At 41.1% G+C, this 12,434-nt stretch overlaps 1 protein-coding gene and 1 long non-coding RNA gene across 2 annotated transcripts in view; one reads left to right on the forward strand and one right to left on the reverse strand.

Moving 5' to 3' along the window:
• KCNQ (KCNQ potassium channel) overlaps positions 1-12,434 on the reverse strand; it is a 320,065-nt gene that overhangs the window by 79,335 nt on the left and 228,296 nt on the right. The window lies entirely within an intron of this gene.
• LOC142817985 (uncharacterized) lies at positions 3,399-4,985 on the forward strand. The gene is made up of 2 exons (XR_012895461.1): positions 3,399-3,506; positions 4,821-4,985. It is a non-coding gene; the product is annotated as an uncharacterized LOC142817985 (long non-coding RNA).

Consider the following 12,434-nt stretch of genomic DNA (forward strand, 5'->3'; position numbering starts at 1 on the left):
CTGTTAGTACGTTTCGTGCGTAATTTGTGCGTGAGAAGCGCGGGGCACAATTTAATCTGCTTTCCATTCTTCGCGTGACCTTCAAATTTGTTGCTATCGCGTTCATTGATTCGCCTTTGCGGCAAAGCTGGGACTTTTTTTTAGGGGTGAAGCTCCTTAGCTCCTTACGGCGGCACTCGTTCGTCTCCCGCTATCGGTTGTAACCACCGGTGGTACATACCCGAGAGAGCAGGTATGTGCCACATCAGATAGACTCTTAGGGGCAAGGCTCCTTAAGCCGTGGGTTGCGCGTCCTCGATGTATGTAGTAGGTAGCCACCTCTAGTTTAGTTCTTGGAATGTCCTCTAGATGGCGGTACTTGTATATATTCAATATATCGTGAAAAGATGCGGGATGGTGGTACATGGAGTGTCCACTAGACAGACGGACATACAGAAAGACACACGCACGGACGCTTCGCCCGACTCATCATCATTCAGTTCGTGGACATGCTACGATTTTTCGTAGTGCGGAAGCATACTATGCCATCCTTCTTCCTTCTTTGGAGTAGCGTGGTACCCGCTACGCCCTTTGAATAATATTTCTGTATTTTTGATGCTGTGGCTGACGGCCATAAAACATTATGCCTAGCGCTATTGTAATGGGTCGTACCGTTCGACGACCCACTTATTATGCAATTTAAACACATTATTGCGATTCCTTTTCAAGAATGAAGCCAGCCTAAAGTCAGTTTTCGATGGAGTTTCAAGCACCCAGAAATTATATAAAGACCTTGTTCATGTATTACTGGCAATACTTCGTACTGCCACCTATCCTGCGCATGCCTACAACACCATGTACCTAAACGTCGTAAAATAATGCTTGTGGCGCCAGGGCTCAAAACTTTTTCCTTTGTAAACACACCACTACCGTACCAGTTAGAACATGGAGGATAGGGATTTATTGTTAGTTGGAAGATGGCATGGGGCACACAGTGTTACTTAATGAATTGACCAGACAAAAATAACACGTGTTTATAGATTGCTGGAGCAGGGTGTTTTACTAAGACATATTGCAGAGAACCTTGAAAAAATGATATCTTTAGTCTATGACATGTGTGTTTTTTTTTAATATGATGTCAGCGTACCGTACGACCTTACTATGCTCTCGGGCCCTCAAAGCATACAATAAACCAATATGCCTTTCAAAAGGCAGATGTATAAGTGCGATCTGTGCGACAATATTTTTTTCGAATCTGTATGCTATTTTCTATAGAAGCGTTTAAGATACAAGAGGAGTACCAGAGTGACTAGAACTGTTGTTACGAATCCGAAAGTATTGATCAATAGTCAGCTGAGGTCTGACGGTTCTTCATTGAATTTTGCGGTTGTACTACTATTCTGTTGTAATTTGGCAGTATGGAAATAACCAGATATGCAAGGCAATAAAGGAAACAAAAAAAACTGCGTAGCTCAGTAATCGAATACAAGGGTTGCACACAGGACACCCCAGTTCAAATCACATGCTGTTTTTTGTTCTTTCGATAGCTAGCTTTTTTTTCCTCTTTTGCGCGATAGTGGTTACGGGCACAGGCGGCGCCAGCCGCGGACAATTACGGCACTCGCGACCCTTGTTGTGATTGCATAAACGCTTTTGTTGTAAAAGAATGAGCAATTTGTACATAATAAGCAGGCAGTGTACTTACTGTTCTTTGTTTGGTAATGATAACAGGAAAACTTCTCACCCAAAATATGGACCCACCCACTCCATGTCTCTTGAATATACCTCAGTATTTAGTGCTGAATCACATTAAACTCTGAGGTGACACGACGACATCGTAATAAAATTGTGAAACTAAAAGTCAGAACGAACGATTCTGCGAACTGTGATGCGTACAGCATAAAATCCAGGGGCGAGGCAATCGCGTTATCAATTGATTGATTGATATGTGGGGTTTAACGTCTCAAAACCACCATATGATTATGAGAGACGCCGTAGTGGAGGGCTCCGGAAATTTCGACCACCTGGGGTTCTTTAACTTGCACCCAAATCTGAGCACGCGGGCCTACATTTCCGCCTCCATCGGAAATGCAGCCGCCGCAGCCGGGATTCGGTCCCGCAACCTGTGGGTCAGCAGCTGAGTACCTTAGCCACTATACCACCACGGCGGGGCAATCGCATTATCATATACTAATTTATGCAGCTCACGATGTTGAACAAAACTCTATTGTCAGGAAGAGACGGCCAAGCAGTGATGCTAACTATAGTCAGTCACATATGCACATCGACCATAAAATACTGTAACGTTAATAAGGCACACATCTAACGGAAAATGGCTGTGTTTTCAAAAAGCTTCTAAACATAATCAAAAAGGCCTTTACCAATAAAATTTCACTTTGACAGACCCAAAAGTTTTTAACTTGAACGTCGCCCGTACACATAGTTCTGGATAACATATTGAGTGTGTCTCAACCTGTAACTATGCCAAGATAAGTGGCATCCGTCGCTGTGAAAATATTCACGCATTGGCATTTTACAAGGTCCGTTCCCTGTATAAATAATTTATGTTTAGCAAACGCAGTGTTTCAATACTTGAACAGTATAACATTTAGACGAAGCATGTTGTTGGTTACTAGGATATGGCAATCTTTTAAATGACACTGCCGCCAATGCGCCAGCGTGACAAGGACGTAGCAAGATTTTCATGGTGTCTCTACGTCTTCGACTCAAGTCAAGAAGTTGACTGCACTGCGGTTAGGCGGCATGATTCGAAACATGTGGAAAAACGTTCTTTGGTGAAAGTTCAACTGCATTGTACATGGCACTGATTCACAGCTGTGGCCTATATAGATGTTTAAATAAATCTATTTAGGACACGGGTACGCATGCACGCGGTTCTGCGCGCATCAGTAAGTGCGCGTGTGTATTTGTGTGCGTGCATGTGTGCGCGAGTCTGTGTGAGAGAGAGAGTGCGCGTACGTCTGCGCGCGCGCGGTGTTTGTGCGTCTGTGTGTGTGTTCAGATACACTCAGCGATGCATCGAGTGTACGCAGTGGTTTTTCGCGAATAATGTACTTTTGCGAAAACCTATAAACGACAAAGTGTATATAAAAACTGTATAGATTAGCCTAGCAGATATAAAAGCCTTATTAAGCAGAAACGCCTCTACCAAATAAAATTAACCTGGACCTCAGTACTTCTTTTTGAGGACCTTGAACAAATCAGTATTGTACTTTCTTTGAACGCTGGTCAACGCTATAAGCATGGATGAAGAAACCTTTTCGAATGCCTTCCCTTTTCGGATAGAAAGGCTACCAAACTAACACACCATAATTATAGCCGTGAGTGGAAAATGGTCTTGTTTTTTATTGAGAGTGAATGCTACAGTGCACCAATAAAAAAGCTTTTCTTTGTCTTCTAGAAACCACAATGGCCCTGTTTTCGAGGAAGATACACTGACGCACTTCTCGACAATGTTAAAAGGATAACTTGCGTTCTTACGGGCAGCCATCAACTGTCCGTAAAAAGTAATGCCGCATTCATCTTTATACTTTGTTCTTTTCATTTTCTTCCCTTCCTACATAGGTTTTCCTTATATAAGTTCACAAAAGCATGGATATTCAACTATCAATCAAATATCTAATATTCTAATTATCGTCTCGTAACATTGATAACGCGTACCTCGTGCGAAGAGCAGACGTCAGAATGCCCCCAACAACTATACAAATGCAACTTCACAGCAAATGTCATCTAAAGTGCCAATCGCGAGGACTTCCCTTTATATTTATTATATCAGTGCAAACAATTATGCTTCTTCACACTGCTGTTGCCAAGGCTGGATAAAGTTTGGAGCTGGGCTGCATTATATGCTTATCTTTCTTTTCTTTTTCACCTTTCTGTCTCATTTAGTTCTATTTTTTATCTCTCATTGTATTTCAGACTTTCCCATTTATTCCTCTCTCTCTCTCTCTCTCTCTCTGCAAGTCTTGCTTGCTCTTTCTTAGTATCTCTTCCTTTATTTTCTTCTCTCACGCTTTCTCCTCAAGTCTTTTTTTTTTCTTATCTGTGACTACTTCTTCTTCTTTCTCATAGGCTTTCTTCATTCTTTGATTCTTTCTCAGTCACTCTTTCTCTCGGGGTGACAAATCTCCGCAATCAATACTCTCTGTTTCTATCCCTGTCTTTCCTTCCTTTTTTTTCTTTTCCTCTCTTTCTTATCCTGTACTTTACCCTCTTTGCCTTATTTCCCTCTCATCCCTATTGGGAAAACTGCTATAATGGGTACTGAAAAACAGTAGCGTAGCGAGAAATTTTTTTAGGGGAGTTGCATGAATAGGCTATCGATGACTTTGTGCGTAAGCAGCCTTCGATAATTCATTAAACTCGCCATTGATTGCATTCAAAGCGCCACGCGTTAGGCGGCAACTCTGTGGTATTTTTTATACTTCACGTAATTTAAACAAAGGCTAGAAAAAAGTTAGTGCAGTTAACTTAGTGTGGAATAACATTTTTGTTCTTTCTTGATAAGCTCTACAAGTTTTCTATTAAATATTTTTGTCTACAGAAACTACTTAAAACGTTCATTGAGCAATTTTGATACTTACCGAGCTTGGCGGGTCAGTAAAAATATTCTGATGTGCTCTATACAGCTCCGAACAATACTGCGCCAATCGTAGACGTGTAGTGCTCCTGTTTATTTTTTTCATTTTTTGGTTCTCTTTAGCTCAAGTACACTTTATGTATTTCATTGTTTGAAAAGAGTAGTGTACGTAAGCCACACCTTGATTACCTATTTACATAAGCACTTCTATTTTTTATAATGCATTTTGAATGTTTCTCAGGTTGCTTGAAGGAATAAATCTTTCGAAGTGGCTTCACATAGGACCACCGAGCGACTACCATGCTGCAGTGGGGAAAGTTTTCTACAGACGATGCTTGTATAGTATGGCAAAATCATAAGCACAACGCCTATAAAATGTACAAAAGTGAATAAAGTTATTCGATGAGCAAGGCTTTTGGTGTCTATTACAAACAAAGTATTATTGATCCTGTTTGACCTGACAACAAATTTGAAACACGAATGAACAATTCATTTCGTGTGCTTAAGTTATGTGCCTAGTGCTACAGGACGATGCGTTTTCAGCTGTAAAAGGAAGAGAATTAAATATATATATATATATATATATATATATATATATATATATATATATATATATATATATATATATATATATTACATTACATAATGTGCCTGGCATCTCTGTACCTGCCACATATTATCTGCACAACACACAATTCGTTTCGTGTGCTTAACTTGTGTATGTGCCTTGTTCAACAGGACGATACGTCTTCAACTGTAAAAGGAAGAAAATTCAAAGAAAAACATTACATTACATAATATGCGTGGCATTGCTGTACCTGCCACATTTCTCTACACAGCACAAAATATGTGGCACTTATGCCCACCTATGCTACCGCCCATCATCTGACCACCAAAACTGCTGTCTACTATCCCCCCACCGTCCACCGTCCACGCGCTACATTATTCCCCCATAAAAGCGGATAGTTGTTCTCAATATTCTTGTTTTTTTAATAGCGATATCTCTTTACCCACAAAACCTTTCCCAGCCGCTTGCTATAATATACAATGTGCAGTTATGCGATGGTGCACTAACGTGCCTGGAGAGCCGAATCAATAAAAGAAAAGTTATTCTGGATAAGTGAGTGATTACAACGCTCGCCTTCAGATCGTGGATAAGCGGGTTCGAATCCAGACTCCCAAAAATTTTTCTTTGTGACACACTCTCTCTACCTGTACTCGTTCTGTCGCTCATCAGGGTCATTCAACCTGACACCCGGACAAATCGTCGCATGTTTTCGTAGAGCACACAGACGATAAAGATATCCATCATGGACATGACAGTTTTCAGTTGAATCCACAACGCCGCAACAAAAGGTCAACAGCTACCATGTTAAAAACACCAGTTGGCTTGCACAAACGTCGGGCAACATGCAGCGGCACCGCCAAGGAGCATTCCTACAATATTACAAGGTCCCGAAACCACAACAGTTGACACATCGACAAACGCACGCATCAGCCTTGCTCAACAAGTCTGTGCGCGTCTGTGCTGCGGCTTGCGAGTAAACAAAAAATGTCATTTTTATTGAAACGTGGTGCTGCACTCCTACTCCCCGAAGCCGATATATCAGTGCAGTGTGAGGAACCAAGGTTTTTGTGTGTTCCCTGTTTAGCTATATCAATTGTACGGCGTGGTTAGTTTATCTTACTCCCCGGTGAGAGGCGAAGATGAAGTATGTGGCCTTTAAATAAACAATGTTGAATGTTGAATTCTATTAACCGTGCTCTGAATCAGGGGCTTCCTCCTTGGCTAACAACTAACAGGTGCTTTCTAGCAGCAATGGAAGTGGTGGAGGCTTCCGGAGAGTCACTCGCTGTCTTTTTATGCGCTGCTTGAAAAATGCTGGTGTGTTTCAGAAAGCGTAACAGTTGTTTTAAATGCGAAGCATTTCTTAGCGAACTTAGGCGACCTTGAGCGTATATATCTATCTATCTAGCCGCTTACGTTTAGGTGCTGTTGTGGTCAGCCCCTTAACGTGACGCGTGAGCCAAAATGAGCATGGGATGGCAACGCGTGAGATTCAAGCAATACCCGACATCTTTAGCGTCGACTCGACGAAGGAATAAAATGTTAGTGTTAAGAAAAACCAGACATAGTCAACGTTAAACCCCTGACGTATGCAAATATTAAATCTCACGGTCCCAGCAGGAATCTAACCCAAGCATTCCGCTTGGAAGTGATGCATTCTACCACAGAGCTACGCTAGGTCTCGTAATTACTTTTCAAATAGACGCTAATCTTCGTGAAACGTCAGTAGTGTTTAGAATGCTGCCTACTTACTTTAACAAAACATTACACGTGTACTGTTTTGACACAGTCGTCACGTCCGGTTAACGTCAACTATGGTTAGTTGCCATGCACTGGAGTTGGTTTATGTAGCAGTGTTCAGGGCCAGCATCCTCGCGAGCATCAGCGCTTCATATCAGCTTCTGGTGTTGCTAGTAGGCATGTTCGAGTTGGCATCGTTGCGCAAGTGCTAACAACTGGTTATATAAACATGTGCAACTCTTCAACATATGTCTGTGCGTGCAACATTTGTACATATATTTAGCGTCGTTTCATGCGTGGCGTGTCGCTAAATAAAATAAATTGCAACACGGTCACCTTCTCTCCGCATGCTTCGCATAACGTCGATTCCTAGGTAGGTGGGCTCTGCCGAATTTTTCTATCTATCTATCTAGCCACGTACGACTTTTATCTCTCCTGGCCGTTTCGATAATGGTATCGATATTAAAATTCGTATGGAATAACATGAGCTTCACACATACCAAATTTGGTATTACGTGAAGTCGATGGATGACAAATGTATACAAGTGCAAATGTGATAATCATGGCATGAGTGCTATGTAAGAACATGGCAACATACCACACTTATCATGGTCCCATAACCTTTTCGCTAGCTACACATACACCAAATTTGGAATCACATGACATGAATAGAAGATGAAGGTAAATGACACGACTAAACAAGAAAATCACGATATGCGTGTCATGTGAAACATGAAACATGACATTGCGTGCTAGCGGCCGTTTTCCAAGCTCCACATATACCAAATTTGGTATTACGTGATGTGAACAGACGACAATGGTAAACGAAACTTATGAACATGATAATCATGGCATGGAAGTCACGTACGGCATAATTCACGTTCACCTCATAACATTTTAAAGCTCATTTTAAAGTGACATATCAACCTTACTCATTCGGGCTTCGCATATCATCGATCCCCACAGTACGTGGGATCTGCCAATTTTTTTGTAGCTGTGGTTGATGGGAATACGCATGCCAAGCTACTGTAACATACACTGAAACACATGGCGGTCACAGCAGAACAGCGGGTACGGTGCTCGGCCGCTGACACGAAGGTCGCAAGTTCAATTCCAGCCGCAGCAGTCGCACTTCGATGAGGGCGCAATGATAGAGGCCCTTGTACTGAGCAATGTCAATGCCTGTTGAAAATACCAGATGGTCAAAATTTCCGGTGCCCTTCACCACGGCATCTGTCATATTCATGTGGCTGTTTTGTGACGAGAAGCTAAGTATTTATATGAAAGACATGGCTTGGCGTGCATAATGTGGTTGCCCTCAAAATAGTTCATTCTAAATGCACTTCTTTCTCCGAATACTGCAGCTGCCTAATCACTGATTATTTTCTAAAGAACAGTTACTCTTGGTTTTCTGCATTAAATATATAGATCGATTTTGCGTAGACACATGCATGGGAATGCATTCATCTCTGACCAGTCAAACTGCCTTGTGCTGTGATGCTTTATTGCGAACCACTAGTATGGAACAGAGGGAGCACCAGTTTCGGGATGTATTCATTCACTTTTCTTCGTAAGACTTTTATTACTATGGCAGGTTGAGTGAAATTGATGCCAGATATTTACGATTGAACTAGCAATTATTTCTCTGAAAGTGCCTTAGTGTTTCATGACTTTATAGAGGCTCTCGCTTTGTTATGGTACGTTAGTTTGTACCCTCTTCTTTCTGTGTCTGGCAATGCAGTGCCGGCATGACCCTCGCCTTCTTTGCTAACCAAGCATGCTCTTTTCATTGAGTCAGCTTTTGCATACTTAGGATAGCTTGTAAACTGCAACTCACACCTATGTATGTTCATGCCTTGTGGAAATGTCCAATCAATGGTGAATTTGAAGAATTGTCAATTTTTAGACAATTTGAGCAGTGTTAACAAACATTTGGGTACCAGTCCTGAAGCATATTTGTTTATTTTTCAATAACCATAGTATTTCTGGGATATTTGAGAAGGTAAACTTGTACATAGATTTGTTCGTTCTGTTCTGTGCGATTGATTACATGTAGTATCTACTCGAGTCTACCCTAGAAACTCAATGTTAAAAACACTTTATCAATGGCCACACAGTAATTCGTACCAGCATTAAAAGGTTATTGCTCACTTTAACCTGCGCCCCACTTTGTTTAATCAAAACGACTAAGATGTTTTCTAAAGAAGAGGCTTGTTCCGACTATTTGGTTGTGTTAAAGCACGCAATAACTCTTCTTCATATTGCTAGTTTTACTGTAAGAATGGCAATAATTGGTGCTATTATTCTGTTTTTTTTTTCTTGTTGACCTTAAGGTGTGGAAATCGCCAATGCTATTTTGCTCCTAGCGAAAATTCCTTCGCTTTGTTTCATCAATGCTGGTGGTTCTCTTAATGGTAAATATCACACAGCTAGCCACACAGGGCTTTTCATCAAAGATTGTGACCCATATTGATGAATAAATATTTTACCATTGTTCTCTATCCTGGACATGTACAGATTTACCATGAAATTCATAAACATTATTTTGTTAGAAAAAAATGTGGTGTTAGTTTCATTGTAGGCGAATGTGTGTATGAAACGTTAAGTATGTTTTCTCTTATGATGTTCAAAAATCTTTGTAGTAATTTTTATCTTATTCACTTAGACTGATTAACTCATGTTTATAGGACCTTTCAAGCGACAGGTAAGCTCACCATTGTCACAACTGTCATGGATTAATGTGCGGCTAAAGCGTTCTATGCGCAAGATGCTGACGTTTTTTTTTCTGCATAATATTTTTATGGAGGAACCATTTAAAGACCACTCCTAGCCCTTCCTTTCTATTTATCAATAACTGTTGTTCGGTCAGTAAGTACCAGCCGTGGTGCCGAATTTCCTAAGTTTATACAATATTTTTTTTTCTTGAGGTCCTAAAGATTAGTTCATATATGCACCATTGAGATTCACTCCACTTCTCACTCTGAAGCAATGCCATTGTAAGGGGCTTTGGTGTAAAACACCGAAAAAAAAATTCCTTTATTTGTGTTTTTATTCACGCCTGGATGCCATTTTGTGATAACATATGACAGGGGTATACCGATTATTTCATCAAGCATGAATCCTTAATGTCGACACGAGGAGTGAGAACAAAGAAGGTAAAAAGAAATCATTATTTTTTTCGCTTATGTCATGGAATTTTTTACCGTACGCTCCTTTCGCTTATCAGTTGAAGTGGTGATCAATATGGATACCAAGCGATGGAGATACTGGAGGGTGCAATTAGGCTTCATTTTATATTGTTCTAGCGAAACTGTGCAAGAAAAAAATATTAACACGTCATTGCGGCACTAGCGGGCAAAAAGCGACGGTGTTACTAATTTCAAACAGCGATACGATGAAGCTTGACAGCGCAAACAATTACCATGCGCTGTTTGTTCAGAGGCAGCAGGAAGATGATGAGGGGGGTGAGAAAGATTGCTTGCTCCTGCAACAGAATCTAGCCTTACAAAAGTTTCCGGCAACTACCTTTTCCGAGAACTACTTATAAAGTCACCATGAAAGGGTTTTATTCGCAGCAGTATATAGTGCGTCTAATAATGTGCGGCTCTCGCAGAGTAACACAGGAGCATCTGGAACCGATGTTTGGGACCTCGCGTTGGTGAGCTTGATGGAGCAACATAAGAATACAGAGCATCTTCTTATCTACACCAGGAAAGTAGCTGCTCCCTTGGTTGACAAGGAGCTATTCGTAGAGCCCACTTCGGCCCGATGCATGAGGAAACTCTGGCTACAGGCCAATCTCAGCATTGCTTTTTTTTATGTTCGTTTTTTCCTATAATTTACTCCCAGTGAAACTGCTACAGATACTTTGCTTGCCTGTATAGCACTGGTAGCCATGTGGCGGAAGATAGAACGTCGACATAGTGGCGCGTGGCAATCCCTCCCGTTAAAGACCCAGCCATCAACAAAAGGCGTGTGGTCATGGAACTTGTGACTTTGCGAATACATTGCGTTGCATTATAAGGTATTAGAGGGTCCGGTACTCACTTACACTTCAGCCTTTTAGAGCTTTTGTATTTATGTGCATCAAGAAATATAGAGAAATTCATTAATCTTGTCTTCAATTCATAAAAAAACTCTAATGCTGACTACCAAGTTAAACACAAAAGTTTTCACTTCACTTCACTTCACTTTCTTACCTTAAAGACCCCGTAGAGGGGGTATTACATAAGGGGCGGGAAACATAAACAAATTCATTACATATGTAGGATAGGAATAAGTATGAACAGGGGTGACGAATACAGCAATGAAGTAATGCATGTGCAGGATCAGTATACATATTAACAGGCGTAACACCTTGCAAAAAAAAAAAAGGAAAGACGAAACGAGAACCAGTGGCACAAAAAGGAACAATGTAATTTATTCAAATTGAAAAGAAACGAATGAGATTTTGTGTAATTGTTAAGTGGCACATTACGGTGGCGAGATCAGTGAAAAGGCCATTCCAGTCGGAAGCTGCACGAAAAAAGAAGGAGGCGGGAAATGTCGTGGTACGGGCACGTGGCCAGCCGACATGAAAGGAATGAGTGGTGCGGTGAGATGTGCGGGCAAGAGGCAAGGTATAGGGCAGCTGGCCGAGTTGACTGTGATAGAGCTTGTGGAACAAAATGAGGCTCGCAACTCGGCGACGAATGCTAAGGTTTGAAAGATTTGATTCTTGTTTAAGAAATGAAACACTCACGTTATACGAATACGAGGAATGAATGAATCTAGCTGCTCGATTCTGGAGTGATTCTAGTGCGTCGGTTAAGTACGCTTGATGAGGGCTCCAGATAGGCGACGCGTATTCGAGTTGGGTGCGAATTAAAGATTTATACGCTTGCAGTTTTACAGGAGGGGGAGCATGACGTAAGCGCCGCTTTAAGAATCCGAGCGATCTGTTAGTTGATGATATGATATTGGTAATGCGGACGCCCCATAATAAATCGTGACTCAAAGTGATTTTCAAGTACTTGTAAGTGATGACATTGCCCAAGGCAACTTTACCGATTTGAGAAGAATAGGTGAGGGGGCTGCGCCAACGGTGAAACGAGAGAGACTTGCATTTATTAGGGTTTAGTGTCATTAGCCAACGATTGCACCAGTTAAGCACGTGGTCAATGTAATCTTGCAATGTAACTTGGGCTGATGTGTTAGTAATAGTGCGGTATATTACGCAATCGTCTGCAAACATACGAATATTGCTGGATACATGGAAAGGTAGATTGTTAATGTATATTAAAAATAACAAGGGTCCAAAAACAGATCATTTCGGGACACCTGATGTTACACGAGAGGGTAAGAGTTATGTCCATTAACGGTAACGAATTCGTAACGATTAGTCGAAAACTCTCGAATCTAAGTTAAAATTTTAGGGTCTAAGTTTAATTTCGAAAGTTTTAACATCAGGCGGTTGTGGGGTACTTTGTCGAATGCCTTTGCGAAGTCAAGAAAGATAGCATCAGTCTGTATGTTATTGTCCAGGTTAGTGTGCATATCATGAACGAA

This window comes from Rhipicephalus microplus, chromosome 5, assembly GCF_043290135.1.
Source record: "Rhipicephalus microplus isolate Deutch F79 chromosome 5, USDA_Rmic, whole genome shotgun sequence".
Lineage (NCBI taxonomy): Eukaryota > Metazoa > Arthropoda > Arachnida > Ixodida > Ixodidae > Rhipicephalus > Rhipicephalus microplus.